The sequence below is a fragment of the Sinohyriopsis cumingii genome, chromosome 5 (assembly GCF_028554795.1).
Source record: "Sinohyriopsis cumingii isolate HCF-2022 chromosome 5, ASM2855479v2, whole genome shotgun sequence".
NCBI classification, from domain to species: domain Eukaryota; kingdom Metazoa; phylum Mollusca; class Bivalvia; order Unionida; family Unionidae; genus Sinohyriopsis; species Sinohyriopsis cumingii.
In genome coordinates, this window is record NC_142965.1 from 36,031,474 (window position 1) to 36,055,770 (window position 24,297).

Genomic DNA, 24,297 nt, shown 5'->3' on the forward strand with positions numbered 1-24,297 from the left:
TCTAATATTTTTATTTTTTATAGAATTTAATGCATGAATTAATTTCACATCTGCAATGTGTCTATCTTGTAGATTTTGACTTTTATAAGCTACATCATGAGCGTAACAAGCTCGATCAATAGCGTTTATTGGTTCCTCGCCTGGTTTTGGTTGATCTTGATTATCGAGCCTGATATCAAGTCTGGTACCAGGACCGCAATAATTATATCCTGGTAGATGTTTTTCTCCGCTGTATTTAGCCCATGGAGCACCTGGAAACTTTGACATCAAATTAGCAATATCACCACCGCGCTTATTAGGTAAAAACGAAAATTTCTTTCTACCGCATACAGAACATTTTCCACCATACGCTATTTTTTTATTTTTTGTTGTAACCGTGGCTAAATCAGTAGTTGGAGTTTTAACTCTACAACGTAAGCAATATAAATTCATGACATAATATATATATGGATATAATTGATTTCTCAGCAACAAGAAAACGAGAGCCAGTTAAACACCACCCTGCGCTACCAAATTCCATCAGAATGATTATCATAGGACCATCTGGATCGGGTAAGACGCAATTATTACTTAATCTGATAATGAGATGGTTGAAATGGGATAAATTGTATTTAGTAGCACCATCCGCTGATGATCAACGATGTTATGATGTACTTAAAGATTTCAATGAAAACGCGCGATTACTGGATGAGGGTAATGATGTTATAGAGTTTATAACCGATATTGATGAAGCACCATCCGTAGATTCCATAGACGGATTTATTAATAATTTAGTTGTATATGACGATGTGATGCTAGATAAACAATCAAATCCAGCCAGAATATTTTCCCGAGGGAGACATAAAAATACAGACGTGATCTATGTTACTCAACGATACACACAAATTCCGAAAGTGATCAGAGACAACTGCAACATTTTAGTTGTGTTTAATGGCGTGGACACACACATGCTTAGAAATATTCATCAAACTTGGTGTGGTGGTGACATGGATATAATTAAATTCAAAAATTTCTTCTCACGAGCGCAAGCTACTCCACATGGATTTATAACAATAAATTTACATGATCCAAGAACAAGATATCGTGTGGGTCTTGATAAAATATTTGGGTAAATTTAATTAAAAAGATATCATTCATATAATGAACAACTGTGCGTGGCTGCGTCAAGGAACCACTAACAAATGTGATAAAAAATGCCGTGGAGAATATTGCAAGAAACATAATTATCTTATAAAGAAAAATCCTCATGCTGGTCCACGAAGTTGTGTTGGATGTAACAACGGCGTTAGAGGATTATATCAGATTTGCAAAAATTGCGGTGGAGATCGATACAGAAGTTTGATGATATATTATAAACACAGAAAGAACATAAATCCAAAAATAGAAAAACCACCATCAGAACTTGAATATTACTCGAAACATAGAACAAATTCCGAAGATTCCGAAGATTCAGATGGAAAGAAAAATATTCATCAAACTTTAAATTTCTTTTACAACATGAACAGCAGCAGAGAGAGGGCGTCTACAATTCTGTTTGGGACAAATAATAATCGTAGACGTGGTATTGACCTCTATGAAGGGTCACTATTTTTTTTGGTCCAAACACAAGGGTGACCACTCCCTTAAGTGGTCTGATCGCCCTCTCTACTGCTTGGGTACATTCTGATATCACAAACGTCCACAAAATTGAGACTTTTAACACAGGGCTGGAAAACTGGCTAATGAGCGCTGTCTGGACCATTTCTTGGCCGGCCTTACTGCATGCTTCTGGTGTCATCTTTACATTTTTCTTCTTTTACAAGTGCCTCTTTCTGCGTTTCACTTGCCCTAATTTTCTGTCTTTTTTCAGTGTTGTTTGACATGTAAAAAAGCTCAAACATATCATTTGGATTTTTTCCTTCGTTTTTAATAGCTTGAAGGACTTAGCAACACATTCATAAGTCCCTCTGGCAAATTTCTTGAGCACTGCTTCATTATCTAAAAACAGTATATTTTATAAATGTCTCATTTACATCATGCTAAGATTGTTTTAGTTATTTATTTCCTCTTTTGCCAAGAAAGTGATTTGTAATTATTTCTTTTTATAAATTTGAATAAATTAAAGTAAAGTGGCCGAAAAATAGTACATGCAATATTGCTTCTATCACAAATAGTAATGATTAAGTCAGGACCCATGCAGCTAGCAAAATATGACTGTTCTGGTTAAGCACTATTGCACTGGTCCGACTGTAATCTGATATTTAACAATCATCATAAGAATATTTTTATTTAAAATGAAACTTTCTGAAGATCCCTGGGAATTTTATTATTAAATATTTAAGATTAGCAACCAACATTTTCCCATGATAAGAGGTTTCTCACCCACTTTAAAAAGGTTGTATACCCTATGATAAGAAAGCGTATGGTGCTGATATATAAATTTCAAAATTTCTCATGAATAATACAAAGTAGTTAAGACTGTATTAATTTGCATATCTGCAAACACACCTATTTATCTTGATGAAATAACTAATATATTTGATTGTTAAATCGCAAATCGAAAGTACGATGAAAATTGCAATGCTTATCACTGAATAGCTTGATTATATGCAATATATATATATATATATATATATATATATATATATATATATATATATATGTATAATAAAATCTAGTCTCATTTTCTGAGAAGGATTGCTTTGTGATGCTACACTAAAGGTTCTATGAAAGTAAATACATGTTGTATATTTGGAAATGCTATCAAGACTATTCAACTGCCGAGTAGTTACAGTGATGCATAATGGGATTCCTGAGGTTCTTCTAGCAAGTTTTGAGCATTAGTTAATAAATTTCCATTGTCTTAGCTGAATCAATTCAATGCTAGTCAATATTTTGCAAAATTTATGAAATATATGCTATACAAATTTCTGTGTCTAAGTTATGATTATTATTATCAATATCTTTACAAATGTTTTATCTAATTGCTATTTCAGGAATTAATGTACCCCGAGCAGCACTTCATATGGGGTCAGACCACCAATTATTTTATTAATATATTACCTACATGGATTTCTCCAAGCTCAACTCAGACCAACATTCCAATGACAGTAGATTCTTAGGGGTGACAGTACCATTATAGTACATTGACACACAATACGTGTCAGGTGTTATCATGCTTTAGTGTTTAATCATTGTTGATTAAATCTTCATGATTCCATTACCGTGTCAATGAGAACATTGCTCTTGATCATATTTTATACTTACTTTACCTATGCACTTACACCACAAAAAATGCTTTCATAGCCACAATAAAAGGCATATCTAAATAAAAACGACTCCTTCCCAATCATTCTAAAGTGAAAAATCAGTCCCTGTCATGAATATTTCACAGGGAAAAGCATAGTCAAGTAACACATCTAAATTTAGAACTATGCCCAACCGGAAACATTTTATTGTCATCTGACCACATAAATACCATTAAAATGGCTGCTTATTGCAAGATATACAAGACGCAGAGACTATACTGCTCCAGTTTTTTAAAAAAATATTTTGAAAATCTGTTTGATAAATAATATACGACTCAGCAATCAACTAGGTCGTTCAACAGAATCTCAGCCATTAATCCAGGTTCCCAACAGTTTTAGGCCACGACCCTAAACAATATTTTTTACTTAGCCTCATGACACCGTTTTCGCATTTTGATAAACCTCGAAAAATATCTTAACATCTTCGCAACCCTCCGATTTGGGTCTAGACCTGGAGGTTGGGAACTGCTGCATAAATGTAAGTGGATGAAAGAACCAGTGATCACAAATTTTTTTTTCTGGATTTGATTTTGTACAGAGAGACAATAGCTAAGAAAAAATGTCATTATTTCAGACTTCTCAGTAGACTGATAGAGTACAAAGATCTGAAATATGCCTCTCGTGTTTTCTTTGAAAGTCCTATTTATATTTCAGCACCAATGCACCCAAAAGAAATGTTCCACAGGATAATTGTATTTCTAAAGTATTTCTAAAGGACTTAGACAGCCACAAAAGCAACATACGTAACATAATGTATCTGGTCACAATAAGATGTCTGTCTAGAGTTGAAATTAACAGTAAACGTTATTGAAATCAAGCATTTATCACCAAAGTAATCAGATCTGTTTCTTCCATTATTATAACATTGTTTAACAGGTTCAAGCTAGAGTTAAATCTGTCCACTTCAGATGATAATTTCAGATCATTAAATGCCTAGATTTACTGGGAAGGAGGACAAAGATTATCCCCTAAGGGGATAATCACATTAAAATGTGATTTGTTTTCTTGCCTTTCCTTTTTAATTTTTCTTAAAGTCATGCTGAAAATGATGGATTAACAAAGTCTTTGTGGGGAAGTAAACACAAACAGGAGATTATGTGGCACCTATTCTTCCACCCAATGAACCAACCCATTTCTTGCATGCTAATTAATTAGTTGAAGCCATCGAGAGTAGGTAAGGTTTACCAAAGTGTGTATACCATATTCAATCAAGTTGGCTCTTGAGGCAATCATTCTAACTGGAAATCGAATTCAAATGTTCCGCTAAAATTAAGTTCGAATATCTATGAAATCATATGATGTGTCGGACATGGAATAAAATATATAGATACCATTTATCAGGGTTGTACTTCTGCTTGACTCCTGAGCAAGAAGATTGATAATGATTAATTATCCATGAGAGTTAACTAATTTATATATAACTTACAAATTCTGAAGGTGAGTTTTCCAAAACAAAATCATTTTACTGTATGTCATCTGGGACTTGCATACTAGAGTATGTAAATACAACATAGCATTGGTCTTGGGGAGAGAGAGAGAGAGAGAGAGAGAGAGAGAGAGAGAGAGAGAGAGAGAGAAGGTGGGGTGCAGTCCACAATGTTGTTTTCCGTCCATTCATGCATTCTTGAGTAAGTAAACGTCCCATGTCGAATGATGTGACATTATTAATCATAGATACTGATTTGTTACTAATTTGTATATTATTCATAATAATGAATTATGATAAAACTAACAAAACCATTGGTCCCTAGATCTTGTACCAAGTTCAACTGGCAATGGACATTGATAGGGTATGTACTGTGGTCATCCTACAGAAAATATGCTCATCAGGTATGCATGTCTGATACACAATGAGCAAAACATCTATGCGATTAGTTTGGTAAAGGGTATATGTACTCTTCAATGATTGGGTTGATGTTACTAATCTTGACTGTGGAGTTGTCATTCCACATATTTTGCTAAGTATATAGAAGATGCCGATTTATACAATATTTCATGTCTATATATGGAATGTTCCATATGGAAAGAGATGACTTATAAAGTAATGAAATAATGTAGCGCCAAAATGCATGCTTTGTATTTGGATCACATCATATAATAAGGAGCAATCGGTGAAAAAAAACTTTAAAAAATTGATTGTAAAATACGCTTCTTTGCGAATACTTACCCAATCATAATACTTTAGGAGAGCTATTTCGATAATCCAGACATCTTAGATAAAACGTTTTTAGCTAAAAAAAACAGAAGCCTGTTCTTCGTGATGAAAGAGAGAATTGTCATAAGTGAAACTGACCCGACTTGTCGGAATTGCATATAATTCACTCCCCCTGATAGAGCACGTATTTCTCTGCTTCTGCCTGCCGGGCTAATGTGTTAAGGAAGCAGGTCTTGTATGAAGGGTATGCCATAGTTGCCTTTGAAAGTGGTTCGGATGGTGATTTGTTCAACCAGGTTAGTACCTATGATAGGTTCTACTTTGGGAACAGAGCCAACGTTTTTGGCCTTGTATAATCAAAGTTGGAGAGGAGGTTGGACAAGTTTTTCTTTTGTCCGATATACTCTCTTCCATATTGATGAAAGGTGTCAGTGATCGTGGAATGTTAACTTTTGAGTGTGCTTGGTGTTCACTTTTTCTCGTCTAAGAGCTAGAGGCGGAAGTTGGCCATTTCAGATATAGATGCCTATAGTGGTAGAATGAATGTGTTCTTGTGTACACCACTTTGTACAAATTTTCAATTTGCCTTCGTACACTTTCAGAGTGGAGGGCATTCTTGCTTGAGCGATTCTCTCCACGATTGGTTGAGAAAACTGTTTATTTCCGAGAGCCTGTTTAATATGATCCAGACTTGCAGGTTCAGTAGCTTTGTGTTAGAGTGAAATATCTGCTGCCATCATGCTTGCTTGAGTAGATGAGGTGAATTCGCTATTTTCAGAAATTTGTTTTGTTGAGATCGAGGAGGTCATTGCTCCAGGATTTTTCCCATGCGAGTGGTGCAATGAAAATGAGGCGGCACTTCCATTCCCTTGCTTTTTGAGTCATCTTTGGAATCATTAGTGTTGGAGGGTAGGCATATGCATCCAGGCCGTTCCAATCTATGGATAGTACACCCACTGCCCAGGCTTTGGGACTGGTGAGACAAAAGGTAGCAACTTGGTATTCAATGATCGGTCCCATCGGGTGCATATCTTAGTGAAAATCGAGGGATGAAGAGACCATTCGGTCTGTGTCAGCTGCTTGTTCTGGGACAAAGACTATGCTATTACGTTTAGGTCCAAGAATATGACGTGTATTTGTTGTTGACACCACTTTAGAAAGTCCCACACCAGTATGCAAAGGTGTGGTGACTTGGTTCCACCTTGCCGTTTGAGGCAAGTCACAACCATGGAGTTGTCGGATAGAATGAGGATCCCCTTTACAGTTAAAATTCCTGAAACCAATGAAAGGCTTTCAAAATTACTTTCATCTCGAGAATGTTGATATGTAGATGCTGATCCTGGGGAGACCAAACTCCACTGGCTTCGCGGAAAGAGGGTAGTAGGTGTGCCACTCAGCCGTCTGCACTTGCATCCGGACAGACTGTGATCTCTGGTGGTTGTACTTGCATAGGTATACCCGCTGTAAGCCAAATTAGGTCGCTCCAAGTTAGCAGATGGTGCCTCATATTGGTTCTGATGGGGTGAGGATTATCCAGTGGGCAAACTTTTGGCCTCGAATGGTATAAGAATATCATTTGTAACTGTTGCATATAAAGGATACCTAGGATGACAAGGTCTGCCCCGTTGAGCACGCCTAGAAGGTGAACAAATTCTTGTGTGGAGAGAATTCCTCGAGAGTAACGAAGTCACCATGATCCTGATTTTCAATGCCCATTCCTGCTGGAGACGTGCTGTTTACCTGTGTGTTGAATGCTATACCTAAACAAAATTGTTGAGATGGCACTAGGATGGATTTGTTCTTACTGACAAAAAATCCAGATTTGTAAGCAGTGTGATAAGGGTTATCATATTATGCTTTAATATATAACTAACCTGGTGTGTATGCAGGATGTCCAGGTAACTTGATATCGCCGCATTGGAGATGGTTCGGACATAAACCATAACAAGGTTCATCAGACAAGTGAAGACCATGGAACTGATAACGAGAGTGCTTGAAATTCATAAACGATGTCGTTGTATGCGAAACGCAGTAACTTTCTGGAAGCCTTGTGAATAGGGACGCGAAGCTATGCGTCGTTTAAGTCCACGCTGATTGCGAGGACGGCATTCAAACTACTCTGTGGTGTTTCCATTGAGAACCATGGAGCCTGAAATGAATTGAATGAGAGCACTTCGGTCGGTGACAGGGTGCAGAGTGTCGTTTGCCTTTGGGACCAAGAAAAGTCTGGAATAAATACCCAGGGAATTTATATCTCGACGACTTCTACTGCCCTTTTCTGAAGAAGGTCGTTTATTTCTTGCTGCAAGATGGTGGATTTGAATGGGTCTTTTGGAATGTTTGTAGCTGATGGGACAATGTACAGAGGAGGAGTTGTTTTGAAAGTGATACCGAGTTCCTCCGCAACCATTTGTAGGGTCCAATGATCGTCGTGGCAAATGTCACATTCGGCGGCAAAGATCTGACGCCTTCCTTCTACTGGGATCTGTGGGAAAGGCCGTGCTGAGACAATGCCATTTTTGTGAGTGATAGAGGCGGTCATATAGAGAAATTTTGGCGTAAGCGATTGCTACTTCTCTGTTCTTTGTCCACTTTGGTTAATGAGAACCGTGGTTTCCGACGCGTGGAACTATGATAGGACAACTTGTCAGAGGTCTGGATTCGAGTTGTGTTCCTTGGTTCCATTTGTTGGTTTCTCCAAACGTCCCTGTATCCAAGTTGAGGCTGAGTTGAGGGGCAGGAAAATTCGTCTCATTAGTAGCTTGTTTGTATACTTCGTTGATCTCTCCGTTAACAAGTAGATTAGGGGATAACAGTTGTGATCGTAGCTTGGCCTTATGATGATCCTTAAGGAAGGTGGAGAGCAGTGCATCTCGTTCCGCCAATTGTAAATTTGCAACTGTTCTGACAGCATTGGATAAAGTATGTTGAGCAGCTCTGTTCAAGTCCCAGGCCACTTTGGAGACAGACTCCCATGCATGTGCTGTGGAATTCTGAGTAAAAGATGAGTACTCTGTTCCGCCTGTGAAAGACAGCCATCGACACCAAGTCTAACATAAAGCCCACGGCTACCAGAATGTGGACCAATTGTTGAGTGTCATTGAAAGATGTTCAGGCCATATGAATAGAATATGGTTTTGTCATCCCAAATGCTGCAATATACCGGTCAAATGTTGGGATTTTCAAATGAAAAAATTGGTGTATCACAAGAGAAGAACCACTGACGAAAACTTGATGAAATGCATTTTTGTGAGGAAAAGATATGGTTGAAGCTGGGGTCTTGTAACTGATGAAGTAAACATTTCAAAACGTCTGTAATTCTGCCAAAATGCAAAAGTAATTTGAATTTGAATTCTTTCTTTTTTGTGATAAGATCAACATATGCTGGAGCCCTGGCTGATAAGGTGGGAAAATGGCAGAAATCTGGAGGTAAAAGGCGGAAAACTTCTTCAATGGAAGCTCTTAAGGCTGAGTCTTCCCATGACATAGTGAGATCAAGAAGTGAAGGAGCCCGAGAGGAAGCACAGTCACCTGAGATGGAGCTGGCAAAGAGTGTCGAGGTCTGCCGCTGACAAAAATTTGTTAAGCGCCCTGAAATAGAAACAGTGATTTCCAGTCAGTCACCGATTAAAGAGTCCCTTTTATTGACAAAGGGTTGAGATAAATGAGAGGTGGCATCTGTTGGAAGCTGTTTAGTGAGAACTCCTCCATCCTGCATCAACGCTGGTTCTGGCTTTTATGAGGTACGAGGTCTCTCGTGTTGAGAGTGTGCTTCTCGGCATGAGCAGAAGTAGCAACTGAGACATTCATGGGTTTTGCAGTCAATCTCTTTATCAAGAATGATCCCTCTGCCCCAATGCCACCTTGGTGGGAAGATAACTTTTAACTCAAAAATTTTATCTGGGAGGGCTGGATTTGTGAGGTAGTAGTATTTCCTCCTTATGTATTATGATTAGGTAACATATTTAAAGAAGAACTATTGTACATTCTTCACAGCAAATATGCATGAAAGAAATAAAGAAATCAAGAAATAACTACAACAACTTCATTAATTTTAAAATTTATTTCATTATTCAAGACATCAAACTTCTTTACTCTCCCTCTTTCCCACTTGTATTTATTCTGAGAAGTGTCTTCTGACTGGATGAATAAGTTGCACAAGTTACTTTATAACTGATTAGGTGTACTAATGTATCAGTTGTGCCCTAAGCCTGGAGATTTTTACAAGAAAACAGAAAAATAAAATGAATACTTCGTAATTAAATCCAAGTGTGACGATTTATTACCAACTAGTACAGCCTGGGATGGCAGCCTTTATGTATCTTTTGGAAAGGCTCTTACCTCCCATTTCTCTACATGATTTATCCACCAATGTGTTAAAATATTTCAGTTTCAAGGGTTTTAATTGATGAGATTTCAGTTTAATAAGTACTTAATAATAAAATATCATACACACATACTACTGTGTAATAAGTACCATACAGAACTACTACAGTGTAATAAAGAAGTACATACACAATTATTACACTGTAATAAGGAAGTAACAAACACAAGTATTACACTGCAATAAGGAAGTAATGCACACATGTACTACAGTCTTAAGGAAGTACTTACTGTACACAAGTATTAAACTGTAAATAGATAAAACTACATGTGTTCTGTCCAAAGTGGGTGGAACAAATGAGTTGAATAAAGTATACAAATATGTCAAGGCTGTCAGACCATTGGAAATATGGAGATTTATTCTTCAGCTTTGAATTTCAAAAATTTTATATGGATTTAAATTGGGGTCATATGCCAGTGGATTTGTTTCCTTACTTCTCAGATGGATTTTAGGTTTTGGACCAGTAAGTGACCCTTTTTCTAACACCCTACTTAATGAATACACACTCTCTACTTCCAAGCAAATTTCAAGGCAAATTTCAGAGACTAATAGAATTTAAATACATAAATTGTATATGGGAAGTTCATTAATTTACAGTACTTTCAAACTCTCTATTTTATATTTTCATTTAATACAAGAAAGTATTGATGCACTGAACTTAAATATAACAATTTAAATATATATATCTTGAAAATAAATGAAGATTCTGTATTTTTCTGGCATTGCTAATTAAAATTTTAATACTCATTTTGGATATTTTTTAACAAAAAAATTCTAAACATTATTGTTCTGTTTTCTTCTCATTTTTTTCCACTTGAACAGTCAAAAGAATTTAAAATTGTAATTAAAAAAAATAAACCTTCCTGCATGTGCCCAAGTGATGAAAAGTCAAATTGTAAATAGATGTAATTCTGCTGACTTTATCTCAAAGTTGAATTGGCTGTTACTCTCTATGTATATCTTTAAGTTAAAAATGTCAGTTTTATTCTCAGATTTCAAAAAATAAATTTCTAGAGTAATAGACACCTGAAAGTTCCTCTACTTAAACTTGCTTCTTAAGCATTTTTTTTTAAATCAGCAGACCAAATTTTTTTAAATTCTGAAGCTAAAATGGATTTTGTGTAAGTCTGGTATTTTATATGAATTTACATTGTGGAATGTCTCATAAATACTGACTGAGAAAGAGATAAATGAGAGGGTTTCTGAATTTTTTGTTTTTCACTTTCTTAGCCATTGCTTTAAAAGTCACTGTTACCAGAATTCAGCACTTTGTGGCAATTAGCATTCCAAGTTCAAATGCTGTAGCTGTAGTTACTGTCCCTTAATTATCTGTTTATAGCAGTGTTGTAACTATTAAGCTATCTGGTTCATGGTACAAAGCATCCAGTTCCATTACAGTAACGAGGTAGGCACCAATATAGGTGTCTAATTAAACAGGGGTAAAGTTTTTTTCCAAACATGGGGGTATTTCTAACCATGCCTTTACTGTTGACATGCCCCCCTCCACACAGGTGTCAGTGTGGCAGAGTCTTTCTTGTTTTATCTGGATTTCTTAACTTTTCATTACAAGATTTCAGCAGTAAAATATTGGTGTCTCTCTGTGAGTCAGGTTTGGTGTCACTTTCCATTGTCAAACACTCTGTCCAAAACACTGTGTGGACCTCAACTAACTTTAATTTCTTGGCAGTGAAATGCCCATAAAGTGCTCATCACTACTGGGTACTTATGGTACTCCCCAGTATCACTAGCACTAAAAGTGGCCATTTTTACTTAATATAACTGCATTTCTTAAAATTACACTTCTGAATAATTTAAAATGTCTTGCAATAAATCATTCAAAATATTTTACAAGTGGACTATTACTGAATATTTGGAGTTTTAAAATAGTTCCAGGCTGGGTGTGCAACATGGAAATTATAGATGTGTGATACAGAATCATTGATTGAACAACCAGATCAACCATGCATGATTAAATGGGCATGTAATAATCAGGAGGTATTATACACAAGTAATATACTTTCATATGCAAGCATCCTACACAAGTATTACACTGTAATACACTGTAATAAGGAAATAACATACACAGGTACTACAATGTAACAAGTACTGTACACAAGTATTACACAGTAATAAGGAAGTACCATGTACAAGTACAACACTGTAATATGAAGTATCCTGTACACGTATTACAATGTAATAAGGAAGTATCATACACAAATACTATACTGTAACAAGGAAGTACTGTATTACACTGTAATAAGGAAGTAATGTACACAAGTATTACACTGTAATAACCATAAAAAGTACTGTATGCAAGTATCACACTGTAATATTAAAGTACCATACATTAAGTAAATACACTGTAATATTAGGAAGTACCATACACCAATATTACACCGTAATTAGGAAGTACTGTATATGAGTACAGTGTGACTCTGCTGTAACACAGTCCGTTATAACACAAATTTAGATATAACATGGTCGTGGTGTGGCTCCTGAAATTTTATATACATGTATTTTTCTCGTACAAGGAAAATAAAAATTCTTTCTTAAAAGTATGAAAATAAAAATGTAAAATGTTTATTATCATTTTGGGGAAGAGATCGCGTATGAATAATACAAGAAATTTTAAATGCATTTTTCTTGTACATGAGAAAAAAGCTTTTTCCTCTTAAAAGTACAAAAAATAATGTGTAAAAAGTTTATTATGGGATCACGTAGGGCTTAGCCAATATCACAAACTGATAAAAAAAAATTCTTACTGGCAGCCAAATATACCGATTTTTTATTATTATTGGTGACATTATTGGCTGTTTAAACTTGTATATACAACCATCGGTTTGGAGTGGAGAAATTCAGAAGACCCATGAAAGGAAGCCAAAATCTTGATATAAAATGCACTGAAATTTATCTATTGTTCCATATTGTCAAACCATCTTAACAGTACATTGTTATATCATAATCTGCTTATGTTGACATCTAGCATGAGTACTGTGAGATATGGGGCCTTCCATTTAGTACATATGAAACATCTGGCAGAGCTTGACCCCTTGATCCTTCCTGTAAACTTACATACTTTTTTTTACAGAAATGATCACGGATTAATAGTATTAACATGTTTAATAAAACATATAGTCCACTGATGTTGAATGTCTGGCTGTAACAAAGAAATAAGCTGTGTAACTTTAACAGGTTTGTATACTGTCCGCTAAAATTCAAATGCCGACTGAACCCAGTTGAACAGGTTATGTATTAGACAAATTATTACCGAGGTTTCACCCCCCTCTATTTCCTATGTGTACGTACATTATCAATACAACCCCCTATATGCAAGTATATGCATTATTTGGGTTACCCCACTCAATGCGTACATACTAAATGGACACCCCCTATCCACTTTTTGTTGTTGTTGACATTTCTGGTAGAAGAGATCAAATGGATGAGGCATTATCTTGTAATCAATCTTTTGTTGGATTTTTGGTTGCTTGCTAGTAATTAATATATTTACATAGACTGACATTTGTATGTGGATAGTAAGTAAAATTCCTCTTCTTTTCACTCAGAATTAAATCTATCAGAACAGTTACATTTTCTGTACTATAATCCCTGTCATCAGACCAGAACACATGCATCTCTATTGTCAGTTAACCCTTTGTTAAATTTCTGATGTATGCATGGAAGGCAGCACCACAAATGTATAAAAAAAAACACAAAACAAAAAAAAAACATCTTAGTTGTTGGTCTATTCAATAGGCAGGGAGGAACAGTAACTACAATTGACCAAATGACAGCCAATTCCTTTTTTTAAAATGTACCCGGATAAAACAGTTTGCTGAAATTTCAAAGAAAAAAGATTACCTTTGAAGCCCCCACTGCTGTGAAAATGTACTAAGCAAATGGAGAGAAAAAAACCAGTCTCAATCATGCAATACAATTATTTGATGCTCCCGCCACAATAAGAAATGGGCATTTGTTTGGTTCTCCAAAGCTGGCCTTTAGCAGTGACTTCAATAATGCATGCACCCTTCATCAAAGAAAGCTGACAACACTCCAATAAAAACAAAGAACCTTTCTTTAAAGGAAGTCAGTACCAAACTTAAATAAAAGCAATGGAATCTGATGGGATTTTTTTTCGTTTTCCAACATGACTGTAACATGTTTACTATGCTGTGAAAGTTTCCTTTGTGCATGGAAAAAGTTTATGCTTATAAACGCTACCAGCAGCAGCTTAAATGCAAACTAACTTTTATCGACTTGGGATGTACAGAAAAATAATCATGCTTCATCATCCATTATGTGATTGTGCTATGTTTTTCCACTGAATTCAAACCTTTATGACCTGTGACAAAATTACTGAATATTTTAAATCTGTGCGTGTGCATATTTTCGATGGAATTACTTGTATTGTGGATTCAATGTATGTGATGAGATTCGCAGGTGAGTATAAACAGTATACACATATATGTACCAATCCATGGTTCTCAAGATAAAGTAAAATATTATATATGCCTTCTCTGTTTTCACTACAGGTGTATTTCTCATTTAATATGTATCGATTTAAGATGGTAACTGTGCCAATGAAGCACATATTTTACCATCTGCATTTATTACCTATCCCCCCATGCAAATTTTTTTGGATTACATGCATATTCTTCTTAGGCTAACTGACCTGGTTGCTTAGAACATGGTTCAGTCTATAACAGGGGTTCTATGGCTCTCAACTACTGTATTATAGTGGAGTCACACTGTATTACAATGTAATAAGGAAGTACCATACACAAGTATCTTTCTTGTTTAACATGTTCACATAAATAAAAAATTGATCTTTACTTATTAATGTAATTTTGTTTTGCCCAAGTTGTAATCAATGTGAGGAGATTATCTACTTTCAAACACTTAACAGCTAATTTCTAGAAAAGTACAAAACCATGATTTTTAAATCTTTAGATGGAAAACTTTGATAAGAGTTAAATGTGCAAAACAAAAGCTAACATGGGTATATTACATGTTGTTGACATGAAAATATAGCACAGTATTAAAAGGTTGAGATTAATAATGCAACAAGTTAGTTACCAAAAAAACATGTTAGATCACACAAAAACTGCAAACAATGCAAGTAAAATGCAAAATATTACAAAAATATCAAACTGTAAAAAAAAAGAATAAAAATATCGATATTTACATAAGATTTTTAAACAACAGTGACACACTCATTTAATTGCTGCTAATATCTTAAGCTTTTTACAGTAGAATTAGCACACACGCATATAGGCATCTAAATAATCTGATAAAAATGACTCTTACCAGGGTATACATATTGAGAACGTTTAAAAAAATTAATGACTAAGGATTTAAAAAATTAAATAATTAAAAGTGTTTTTGTAAGATATTTCACACTGTCATGTTAAGTGATTTTTCAAACTTGCGAATAGTCTGCTGTATTGTCAACTTGAAGAGAAAAGACCATCCAAATTCACTGGAGGGCCGGCGTGATTATCTCACACAGTACATCTTGTACATGAAGCAGCATGCTGGGCATATTAATGAGAATTGTTACAAATTACAAATGCCTATGCTGTGAACTGATTGCCCACACTTCCCTATACAATGGCATTGTGTGTGTGTATATATATATAGACACACACACACACACACACATATATTCCTGAAAATGAATGTGGTGGCCATATATTTGTGAATATAAAAACATCCAATGGAGATATAACAAGTTGTGGTAAGAAAGAAAAAGAAAAAAAAATCATTAAATGTACCAGAAAATGTGTCAGTTCTGGATTTGCTGCTGCTTTAATGTTAGTGTTATCCTTTCATGATTAACTACTTTTTTCTCAAACTATTTATTTACTGTTATAGGAAATCCACAGTACTAGGGACTCTTACAAATGCATACACAAATCCACAGTACTAGGAACTCATTCATATGCATACACAGATCCACAGTACTAGGGACTCATACATATGGATATACAGATCCACAGTACTAGGGACTCAAACATATACATATACAGATCCACAGTACTAGGGACTCATACATATACATGCACAAATCCACAGTACTAGGGACTCATTCATAAGCATAAACAAATCAACAGTACTAGGGACTGATTAATATGCATAAACAAATCCACAGTACTAGGAACTCTTACATATGCATATACAGATCCACAGTACTAGGGACTCGTACATATGCATGCATAAATCCACAGTACTAGGGATTCATTCATATGCATAAACAAATCAACAGTACTATGGACTCATTCATATGCATAAACTAATCAACAGTACTAGGGACTCATTAATATGCATAAACAAATCAACAGCACTAGGGACCCTTACATGTGCATACACAAATCCACAGTACATGTACTAGGGACTCACATATGCATACACAAATCCACAGTACCAGGGACTCATATGTATGCATACACAAATCTCTAGTACTATAGCATCAAAATAAAAATGTGTGTCAAATGTAAAAATTAAGATGAGATGTAAGTAAAGGCATCCAGATACCACTGAAAAACAAAATGAAGTAAAATAAAATTATAATCTGGTGATAATAATGATGATGAACAAAACATGAAGTACAATAAATATTTACTTAATTAATTAAAATCCCAAAATGCAAATGTGGAAAGCTTCAATTATAAAATTCAAGATTGAACCTACAAGTATATTTTAATTTACATGCAGGCATGCTTTTTATTGAAAAGTATATTATGTACATCAATGCATTCTGGTAATAAGATTTCTGAGGTAACAAGTTCTATTCAAAAACAGGAAGCAAATAAAGAAAATAAAAAACAACCAACCAAAAAAAAAAACAACCCACATACAATATATATAGGAATAATGTGCCAAGCATGTATACCTAATGAACTGTTTCACAAAATCTCGTAATCTTGTAAAGTCATAATTAACACTCCTTGAAAAATATATCTGCCATTCTTTTAGTAAATCTTCCTCAGCACTGTTACTGATAATATTCACAACTTGTTGCTCGCATCTGCCGTTACTTGGTGGTGTTATTACATATTATAAGCAGTTACCTGGTGGCATTGTTACATATTATAAGCGGTTAACTGGTGGCATTGTTACATATTATATGCAGTTACCTGGTGTTGTTGTTAGCAGTTACCTGGTGGCATTGTTACATATTATAAGTGGTTACCTGGTGGCATTGTTACATATTATATGCAGTTACCTGGTGTTGTTGTTAGCAGTTACCTGGTGGCATTGTTACATATTATAAGCAGTTACCTGGTGGCATTGTTACATATTATAAGCAGTGACCTGGTGGCATTGTTACATATTATAAGCAGTGATCCTGAAATTCTAATGACTCTTGCTCTCAGTGTTCCCCAAAATTAACACGGTGGCCATATTGTGAAATATAAAAACATTCAAAAATAGAAAATTACAAAAAAGATAATACTTATATATCTCATTACTGAATGTAGTGGAAAATGTGTCCCTTTGGTTCCAAATTTGGTGCCACTTTCTTATTAGCATCATCCTTCCAAGATCTACTTGGTTTCCTCTCACACTAATTATGTATGCAAGCTGTTGTTTCCTTTAAAAAATGATATAATAGAATTTCACTGAGCAATAGTATTTTATTTCACTCTATTTTTTAAAAATAAATAATTATTAATTTATATTATGCAAACTTACTATTCTGAAAATATGTAACGCCTCATTGACAAATATTTCTGGTAAAATCAGATTAAGTTTTATTTAAACAGGTCCCCAAATAAGTGTTGGAGGATTATCTTAATCTGGGCCAAGTCTTCACATATTTTATTCTAAAGGTAAAAACATGGTCCAGGAGATAAGCTTTCACACCTTTTATGTATTGTGCTCCGAGGCTTCTGTGTTAAAACAACTGGGAAAACACAAAGAGCAAGCAAGCATAGTCAGCAATACCTTCATTGAATGTCCGAGAAAGAAAAAAAACTTGTAAAGTATGCTTGGTTACCTTTGAATTTAGCTTAATCAGCCACACTTTAATTGACTGTCCAACAAAAAAAAAACAATCTCTATAGTAGACCTAGCAACTTTTGAATTTTGCTTTGTTTTTGGAGTGGTTTTTTGACAGTGCAATGGATAAACAAGTCAAAGACAATTCTATATAATGATATCTGACATATCCTACAACCAATGTCTCATTGCTCCGAGTATATGTTGGTAAAAACCTTTGATCTGATGGATACGGTGATTTCAGGATCTCTGATTATAAATAGGGCTACAGAAATAATCATTTATTTTTCATACTATGGGCTTTTCTTCCTCTCTAGACAAACAGGCAAACTCACTGCTTGAAATCATTAAAGATTTTACAGAATTTAATTTCTCCCATACTTTTGTTATTTGGAACGATGACCCAAAAAATGGCAGAAGAGTGACTTCATGGGTATTAATTATGAAAGCCTTTAATGAGAAACCTATCTGGATGATATAACATTTTGAATCAAACCAAGGCTCCATGATGTAAAACAGTCTTCACAATCTAACAAGTCAGGTAATATATATTTATTTCCTAAATAGTTTTCAATTCATACCTGATGAGTTTTCAATTCATACCTGATGCACAATATAGATACTCAATAAAAAAGGCAAGAAACCTAAGGAAAAATAAAATACTATGAAACATAATTAAAATGAGAGCAAATAAAAAAAATAAAAAACTTAAAAAATTGTATGGAAATCACTATAAGTTATGACTTCAAAACAATTTTGTACAAGGATAGCAGTATACATTCATAACCACATGAAAATGAAAATATTTATTATCTGTTATTTACATCAACTTCTTTTGATATATTTTAGTTCTGTGAAAATAGAAAGTGAATGCATAAGGTAACTGCATGATCTTCAATGTTTCAAAAATAATGGATTTAAAAAATAAGAGTTTTTATTATACTATAGCTGCCTTTTACTAAAGCAAATATCTAGGACTGAGTAACTTCAGTTATGAATTTGTAGTATTGTAGGCCCAATACAAAATAATGAGAGATGTTAGACACACATCAGCAATTCAGTTTAAGCCTGTTAATAGGGTATTTTTTTCTGCCTGAAGGTATTGCTTTGCTTTGTTTGGCAATGAGAGCAAAGTGTTGCAACCAATGATACAATACAAATGAACCTGGTACTCATGCACTTGAGGCATACTATGAACATGGTGCCAAGAAACAACCATCATGCAAAGAATTTTTCGTTCCATTTTGCACAGATATATCATGCAGACCGACATGCTTCTTTCTGTATTTTGTACATACAAATAAACCTGTCTCACTGAAGAAAATCAAAATGATGTACAAGGATGATTCACTTTATATTTAACATTTGGTTTATGATATTTTCTTGTCTACATAACATTTGCAATGCTAAATATTCTTGGGAAGTGTGAAATAAAACAAAAGAATGGTAAATGTAAGATATTTTGTCCTTTATATTATTCTTGCAAAAAGAACCAACAATAAATGGAGCAGGGTGCAATGAACTCTGATAGAGAATATACTCCATTTTTACCCCCAATTTTTTCAGGTAAATGTTTTGATCCTGAACAAAGCCTAGCTTTGATGTTGAACATCTTGGTCTACACTGCTTAACGAGTGTCTTATGAGTTACAGTGAAACAAGTCCTAGTAACAAAAAAAAAACATGTAAAGGGCACCTGCTTATAAAGAACATCATTTTAAAGTCTTTTCTTTGTTTCAATTTTCTTGTTAAAATCTATACAAAGAACGCCCATTCATACATGATTACAGTACACTGATATCAATAGTGCAACAATGCAAATTCCCTTAAAATGCACTTATCCAAACTACTGTCATTAATCTGAATCCGGCCAAGAACAGTAAGGTCAGGTGTTGTGGTCTGACAAGGCAAGTCAATGTCACAAGTCTGAATCCAGCCCTGAACAGTAAGGTCAGGTGTTGTGGTCTAACAAGGCAAGCCAGTGTCAGGAGTATGAATTTGGCCCAGAACAGAAAGGTCAAGTGTTGTGGTCTGACAAGGCAAGCCAGTGTCCAAAGTCTGAATCTGGCCCAGAACAGAAAGGTCAGGTGTTGTGGTCTGACAAGGCAAGCCAGTGTCAGGAGTCTTAATCCAGTCCAGAACAGAAAGGTCAGGTGTTGTGGTCTGACAAGGCAAGCCAGTGTCAGGAGTCTGAATCCGGCCCAGAACAGAAAGGTCAGGTGTTGTGGTCTGACAAGGCAAGCCAGTGTCAGGAGTCTGAATCCAGCCCAGAACAGAAAGGTCAGGTGTTGTGGTCTGACAAGGCAAGCCAGTGTCAGGAGTCTGAATCTGGCCCAGAACAGAAAGGTCAGGTGTTGTGGTCTGACAAGGCAAGCCAGTGTCAGGAGTCTGAATCTGGCCCAGAACAGAAAGGTCAGGTGTTGTGGTCTGACAAGGCAAGCCAATGTCAGGAGTCTGAATCCTGCCCAGAACAGCATGGTCAGGTGTTGTGGTCTGACAAGGCAAGCCAATGTCATGAGTCTGAATCCTGCCCAGAACAGCATGGTCAGGTGTTGTGGTCTGACAAGAAACTTTACTTACATGCCTCACTCAGTCCTGTGTAGCTTTACATATGCTGGTGTGCCATTAAACAAACCAAATCTATTCTAACAATAAGGTGTCTGGGCAAGAAATCTTACACTGTACATATGTGTTTGGTCAAAAAAGTGTTTGATCAAGAGTTTACACTGTACACAGGTGTTTGGTCAAGAGAGTTCACACTTTACATAGGTCTTTGGTCAAGAGAGTTTATACTGTACATAGGTGTTTGGTCAAGAGAGTTTATACTGTTTTCATATACCCCATATACTTCCCTTCCATTAATCCAAAGAAACCCACATCTCAGTATATAATATACAATCCATTGGGGAAAAATGGAAACAAAACAGCTTTTTTTTGGAACAGTAAAATAAGTAAAATTGTTTGCACATTTATGATGAATCTATTTTTAACCAATTTCTAGGTCAGGACGAATTAATAACATACAGATGATCTTAAACCTGAACACTTTAATATTCAAAACCATGACATCCAGGTGCATCTGGCTGATACCTGCCTGATGGCAAAATGCAAGAGCAAGTGGCCAATAATCAGGATCAGTGTGGATATTTTCTGTAGACACTTCTTCCAATGATGCAGACTGTAATGAAAACAATGTTTCAAGGTTTAGCTAATTTTTATATCCTGATCTATATTTTGATGCCACATCAACATTTCTCCAATACTGACAGGCCTCCAGGATAAATTCTCCAGTACTGACAGGCTTCTATCATAAATTCTCCAATACTGACAGGCCTCTATCATAAATTCTCCAATACTGACAGGCCTTCTGACATAAATTCTCCAATAATGACAGGCCTGTAGCATAAAATCTCCAATACTAAAAGGCCTCTCTCCACTACTGACAGGCCTCTAGCATAACGTCTCCAATGCTGACAAGCTGCAAACATAAAAGCTCCAATACTGACATGCCTCTATCATAAATTCTCCAATACTGACAGGTCTTCTGGGCCTCTAGCATAAAATCTCCAATACTGACATGCCTCTAACATAAAATCTTGAATATGGACAAGCCTCTAGCATAAAATCTACGAAGTTAAAAGGCTTATACCAAGATGTTTTCTGTCAAATTCTTAAATTATATTGGTTTGTTTTTGCAAAGAAGCCACTTAAAGAATTTGAAGTTTTAGACTGGCATCACATGTATACAAATTCAAGTCTTCATGTACATAACATGCTTCTGTCAAATTTGGTCAAATTTTATTGGACAGTTGTGTTCTTCTTTGTAAAAAAAAGGCCATATTTTATGGCAGATTTTTTACTTTAGTTAAGCAAATTTTTTATATCTTCATGCAAGGATGTTTTTGTTAGTTAAATTCTGTTTATTCAGCTTCTTTATTAGAAGTAATGTAAAGAATTTCCAGTTTTAATGAATGTGTCTATAAGGGATGATGGATTGGCACACACAGCATAATCTGAAAGGCCTTGATACCCTCCTTGTAAAATCATATGCAGACTGGTTAAGCTGTTTTTGAGTTGTAAGGATGATGGAGAATGGACCATACCATAAGGTCACTTGTCCTTATTGTAAGGAAAGGTACAAATAATATGCAGCTAATATAATCATAAAGCATTTCAATTTAACCTGCAACTGCAAGGAAGTAATTAAAGGTACTGGTAGTGTTGTTTGCATAGATAATAAATACTACACACTAGAATATTCACTGCATTATGTAAAGACATGTTATTATGCAAAAATTGATGACTAGGGGTCAAAGGTCATTCAGTAACATGCATAACAAATGAGCTAAGAATTTTGTATTTAACACAACAATTGGTTTAAAAAAATATTTGTCATTATGCAAAAGTAACAAATTTTGCCAATACTTGGATGGAAAAATAAAAGTTTTTGTATTACAAGTCATAGTCACACAATTAAAACCAACTATTGACTATATATAAATATGTGCATATATGTGCATTTATATATACATATATATTACAAATGTATACAGCTGTACTGACTTTTTCAGCGCATCATACTAATCTATACAATGATTCAAACTTTCTGTTAACATTGGCTCACATGTATTCTTTGAGTGAAAATCCAATTTGTATCAAGAAATATCAGCCTTCTAGTTAAGTTTGTAATATTCATAAAGTTTTAAAAAGTACACCACATTTATTTTCTGAATGCATGTGCCTTCCAAATGTTAACAGTAAAGATTCACCCCTAAACCTTTCTGAACTTGTGACCCTGAATCCAAGAATCTATTACCTATTTAATATTTATCCATTAAAATCATAAAATATACATTATATATATATATATATATATATATATATATATATATATATATATATATATCATGGAATTGTCTGACGCACTAAAGTTAATCCTCACTAACAAACCTGTAGTAGCCTAGCAGAGACCAAAAAACCTCAAGGACATCCTAGTCAGGGCGAAGCTAATGCCAATCACTAATCAAGACCATCCTAGTCAATCTGGCCCCTGTGGTGATAAAAGGTGCAAAACCTGTCAACATATGATAGAGACCATGACATTTTCTGGCACAGTGACTCGAAAAAAATTAAACATACATGGTGCAAACAAAACGTGAAAAACATCCTTCATATATCTGATTGGATGAGAAAGAAGCTGTACAGAAGCCCGATCGCAGACTCACTTCTCCTCCCCTGGCCACACTTTCAGTGATATAACTTATTGCAATTGCTCACAACCCCAACTGGAGTTCTGAAACCAGGAAAGAAAAGTAATCTTACTGGATATGCTGCCTCTGACCATTGAAGCCAAGCAGTTTAAACCAAGAAGACTAGAAAAGACAGCCATGCACAAATAAATTTATCTTTTGCAGCTGATACATTTTCCTTTAAATAATTCTCTAAATTTGCTTAATAGCCTATAATTACTACCATAACAATGAAATATTGGGGATATAATTTGCACTTACATAAATTTACATAAAATAACAGATGTCGTTATGGCTCATCGATTTCGAGGTCAATACAAATATTTTCCAGTATCTGCAACAAGTTGAAGTAAACTAGTTGAAACATAATAAATTTAAAGGTTTAATTCCTGTAGAAACAGCCATGTAAAGTTGTGCAAACATAACCATTTTTCTGTTTTATTTGTTTGTCTTGTCTATGTTTTGTATTTGCCTTTGAAAAAGACTCATTAAGAGTCAAAAGCACTCAGGCTAGTTAGATACTAGTTTTGCACTGTTCGTTGTCAGTTTATTGCATTTATCTTTATCAATCCCTGACACGTGATCCCTTGCTGGATCCAGTACACTTGAAAGGACTGTTATTCACCATATGATTTGTATTCTTTATATATATAATTCTGCATCTCAAACTCATTTTAAAATTTTGGCAAAACTTTTTTAACACCTGCGTTATTGTCTGCCTAGCAACCTGTCAACTTGCCATTACAATGTTTGACTGTATTATGCTCTGAGCTCAAGTGATTCTCAAGAAATTCTAAGGCTGATAGTCTGTTTTAAAATCCTTGATTATTTTTCCACAACCTAGTAATTGTAAGCAATCACAATGCATCCGATTCATTTCTGTGTCCTTACTTTCTCTTCAATTAAATAAGAATAGAAACCAAAGAGGATTCCATACTAATATTACACACTGCATTATCTTTTTCATGAGCTTTATTTTCATATATAAGTAAACCTGATAGTGGAAATGCAAAAATGTTTGTTTTTCATCATGTGTAGAAAACTGGTGCTGCAATTATAAAAGTGCCTGTATCAACACTTTGTTCCAGGATATATAATCCTTCATTGCTCAATCAAAAGGCAGGTCATCCTGTCAGCTGAGAAATTAGACTGTCTGAGCACTACAAGGAAATGGCCAAACATGGTTATGGGTACTCAGATATCAAGTTACTGCCATGACAACAAA

General features: G+C 35.0%; 1 long non-coding RNA gene across 1 annotated transcript; it reads right to left on the reverse strand.

The window, feature by feature from the left end:
* Positions 1 to 9,490: 9,490 nt before the first annotated feature.
* Positions 9,491 to 22,623, reverse strand: LOC149798939 (uncharacterized). Its single transcript, XR_016421044.1, has 2 exons — positions 17,138 to 22,623; positions 9,491 to 17,104 (listed from the first exon to the last, which is right to left on the reverse strand). It is a non-coding gene; the product is annotated as an uncharacterized LOC149798939 (long non-coding RNA).
* Positions 22,624 to 24,297: the final 1,674 nt, after the last annotated feature.